Source organism: Octopus sinensis, unplaced genomic scaffold (genome assembly GCF_006345805.1).
Source record: "Octopus sinensis unplaced genomic scaffold, ASM634580v1 Contig18716, whole genome shotgun sequence".
NCBI lineage: Eukaryota > Metazoa > Mollusca > Cephalopoda > Octopoda > Octopodidae > Octopus > Octopus sinensis.
In genome coordinates this window covers 15001-20000 of record NW_021835983.1, presented here as the reverse complement: position 1 = coordinate 20000, position 5000 = coordinate 15001, and the positions used below count along the sequence as shown (strand labels likewise).

Here is a 5000-nt window from a genome sequence, read left to right as displayed (position 1 = left end):
CGGCCACGCTCGGATGGTCTTTTTTACGTGCCACCGGCACGGAGGCCAGGCGAGGCTGGCAACGGCCACGATCGGATGGTGTTTGTTACGTGCCACCAGCACGGAGGCCAGTCGATGCGGTGCTGGCTACGGCCACGTTCGGATGGTTCTCTTATGTGCCACCGGCACTGGTACCACAACCTACAAATTCCATTGATGTTGATCGATTTCAATTTTGATTTGATTCTATAATATATAGATGTATGTATGTACTATATATATATATATATATATATATATATATATATATATTATATATATATATATATAGATGTATGTATGTATCTATATATATATATACATACATACATACATATACATACATACATACATACATACATACATACATACATACATACATACATATAGTTTACTGTTCCGTTATGGTAAAATCAACAAAAACGTACTCCATCAAGTCAAAGATAAACATCATTTAATGCACACTGAATTAAGATTAGAGTTACTTATAGTTTCTTGCTATTAAGACACGCAGTCAGACAGGTTTTTATTAAGTATCTTGTGTCTCAAAGCAATCTTCGGGTTCTGATCACATTGATTGCTCTATTTGAAAACCAGTACTCTGGTACATGAGAAACCAGGAGAAAAAGCATGAAGACGGTTGATTAAAAAGTAAAATATGCATGTATATGTATACAATGGGCTTCACGCAGATTCCATTTACGAAATCAACTCTCAGGACATTGGTCAGCTCACTGGCATATAGAAGATATTTGCCCAAGGTATTGCGCAATAAGTCTAAACCCGAAACCCACACAGCCTTGTTGGCGCCTGTTTGATCAATACATTTATGCAACGCCCATCATTTAAACGATATTATTTATTTTGTGTACACACGTGATATTGCATTAATATAAGCGCTCGGAATTATAGTTTCGTTTTCTATTTTTCCGCCACCGTTCATTACTAAATAACGTTTGGTTCATATTTATATCATAATATTTGCATTAACACGAAAACGAAGCTTTGAGTTTTGTACGGACACTTTGTATAGAAACTTAACGAAATAAAAAGCGGTTGTTAGACTTAATAGCATTACTAAGTTTTATCTCCGAACTGTGTATAAGATATTAAATTATTGTAAAGCACAGCTGAAAATGCCAAATCAAAAAAGAAATAGAGAAAATTCAGATTTCTGCGACAATGCATGGTAAATGATTTCGTTATGGCGGAAAATATGGAACATTTGGAAGCGTCTGTGGAACACCTCACCTCTGGCAATCGACGCAATCGTAATACTATGTATGTATGTAATGTATATGTATGTATGATGTGTATGTATTGATTATGTATGTATGTATGTATGTATGTATGTATGATTCGTGTATGTATGTATGTAGCATGTGCATGTAGTGTATGATGTATGTATGTATGTATGTCTGCATGATGTATATGTATATGTATGTTGTGTGTCTGTGTATGTATGTATGTATATATGTATGTATGTATGCATGTATGCATGTATGTATGCATGTATGTATGTATGATGTATGCATGTAGATATGTATGATATGTATGTATGTATGCCATGTATGTATGTATGTATGTATGTATGTATGTATGTATGTGTGCATGTATGTATGTATGTATATGTGTATGATTGCATGTATGTATGTATGTATGTATGTATGTTGCGTATGTATGTATGTATGTAGGGATGCAGTATGTATGCATGTATGTATGTATGTATGTATGCATGTATGTATGTGTGTATGTATGCATGTATGTATGTATAGTATGTATGTGCTATGTATGTATGTATGTATGTATGTATGTATGTACGTATGTATGTATGTATGTATGTATGTATGTATGTATGCATGTGTGCATGTATGTATGTATGTATAAAAGTATGTATGTATGCGTGTATGTATGTATGTATGTATGCATGTATATATGCATGTATGTGTGTATGTATGTATGTATGCATGTATGTATGTATGTATTATATATATATGTTTGTGCATGTATGTATGCATGCATGTATGTATGTATGTATGTAGTATGTATGTATGTATGTATGTATGTATCTGTATGTATGTATGTATGTATGCATGCATGTATGTATGTATGTTGCATGTATGTATGTATGTATGCATGTATGTATGTATGTATGTATGTATGTATGTATGTATGTACAGGGCAGCAAGCTGGCAGAATCGTTACTGCACTGGACAAAACGCTGAGCGTTGTTTCTTAAAATTTTACTTTGAGTTCAAATACCGCCGGGGTCGATTTTGCCTTTTATCCTTTCGGATTGATAAATTAAATACCAGTTGAACACTGGGGTTGATATAGTCGATTTTCACCCATCCCCGAAATTGCTGGCCTTGGGCCGAAATTTGAAACTAATATTATATATATGTATGTATATAATATAGAAATATTTATAAATACACGCACACACACACCGTATCCATATCACACGCGAAATATTTGGTATTTTGGTAAAGGGCGGGGAGCTGGCAGAATCGTTAGCACGCCGGGCGAAATGCTCAGCGGTATTTCGTTTATCGTTACGTTCTCAATTCAAACTCCACCGAGGTTGACTTTGCCTTTCATCCTTTCGGGGTCGATTAAATAAGTACCAGTTACGTACTGGGGTCGATCTAATCGACTGAAACCCTTTGCCTGTCTCCTCTATGTTTAGCTCTCAATAAAGAAATAAATATTTGGTATTCCTGCTTTCCATGTTCTGTGGTCAAATTTCGACGCGCTTAAAGTTACATTTAGTCTTCCAGGCATTGAAAGATATAATACCAGTCAAATACTGGGGCCAATAGTATCAACTAAATTCTTACCCTGTGCTTTAATCAAGAACCATTTCACACAGTTTTCCCGTAATTTTTCCTTCCATAAGAATGATGATTTGTGTTTCACTGCCCAGTTTGGCGTGTCTGAAGAAGCAACAGGAGCCGTGAAAATTCCCGAGCAACAACACACTGGTTCTGTACAAACTAACCGGTTCAGACACCACTTACGCGGATATTCTAACAACCATTATACATACATACATACATACATACATACATACATACATACATACATACATACATACATAAATACACACATACATACATACATACATTATTATTATGGTTATCTCGTATGGCCATTGCACGAAGCTTAACTGTTATTGGTGCTGTGATCGAATGTGACTTTTTAGCCCAGCTAAAGATCTACAATGTCTTGTACAAAATTGGCAACTAAGACCTTTACTGGTAATAGCCATAGTTGTAATACTGTAGTTGTAACTGGGCTTCATGTACCTTTTCATACATACATACATACATACATACATACATACATACATACATACATACATATATACATACATACATTCATACATACACGTACATACACACATACATACATACATACAAACATACATACATACATACATACATACATACATACATACATACATACGTGTACATACATACGTGTACATACATGTCTTTGTACGTACATTTGAACATACATACAAACTTACACAATTCTATAAAACCATTTATCAAACATTTCGGTTTTCCTTTAGTTTCTTTTTTTTCATTTTTGACTGGAATCTGCTAGTTATTTGTTTTGATGCTTACTTTGGTCTGTGGCGAAAATGTCGGCAGCAGACACACATGAGAATATACTAGAAGTTGCTGAAGTGTCTTCGGGGATTGACGATTTCCCTATCAATTTTTTCGCTTCAATGCTTAACTTCGAAGCAGTTATACCATAAAATAATTACTAATTGCATTTAATTGGAACCTGATTCTCTAACTACAATCAAAACTGGCCAATAAGTAGCCACAGTGGAGCAAATCCCTTGGAAATCTGATTCAGTTTGTAAAAACTAATACGTGACTCTTCTGATACTTTCAAAAACGGTTTTACGTCTCATTAGCCACGGTTCCTTAATATTTTAGCGTAGAAATCGAGGGGGAAACGAAGCAAATTTCACGATTGCGAAAAGTAAATCTAAAATGGAGAATAACAGACGTCTTAAGAGAGTATTTTAAACTAGAGTGTTACACGTCATATGACGGATAACATTGGAATTATACTTTTGGCACGCTGGGGAGCCTCAAGAATGGAATAATTACAATCTAACTTTAATTCTATATAGATATATAGACAGACAGACAGACAGATAGATATATTGATACATACATACATACATACATTGATAGATAGATAGATAGATAGATAGATAGATAGATAGATAGATAGATAGATAGATAGATAGATAGATAGATAGATAGATAGATAGATAGATAGATAGATAGATAGATAGATAGATAGATAGATAGATAGACTAAGGTGTTACACATCATATGGTGGTGGCCTTAGAAGCATAGTTTTCCACCATGCGCAAAATCAATATATATATATATATATATATATAATATATTATATATATATATATTATATATATATATATATACTACATACACACACACACATATATATTATATATATATATATATATAATATATATAATATATATATATTATACATATATATATATACGACGAGTTTCTCTTTCAGTTTCTGTCTACCCAATCCACCTACGAAGATTTCATCTGCTCGAAGATGTAGTAGAAGACAGGGCCCAAGGTGCCACGCAGGGGGATTGAAACAGGAACCAAGTGGTTCGGAAACAAGCTCATTACAATAGAGCAACGCTTGCTCTGTTATATATATATGTGTGTATTTGTGTGTGTCTGTGATTGTAATGTATATATATATGTATATATATATATATATATTATATATATATATATATATATAGACATTTATACAAAGAAAATGAAATGTATATATATATATATATGTATACATATATATACATTTCATTTTCTTTGTATAAAAGTTTATATGTATGCTGGTGTATTTATGTATTTCTATGAGTAAGTATATGCGTGTATTCGTCTAGGCCTATGTGTATGTAT

The 5000-nt window shown here is 33.4% G+C and overlaps 1 protein-coding gene across 1 annotated transcript in view; it reads left to right on the top strand.

Moving 5' to 3' along the window:
• LOC115231531 (neo-calmodulin-like) overlaps nucleotides 1–5000 on the top strand; it is a 47545-nt gene that overhangs the window by 36667 nt on the left and 5878 nt on the right. The gene's annotated exons all lie outside the window — the stretch shown is intronic.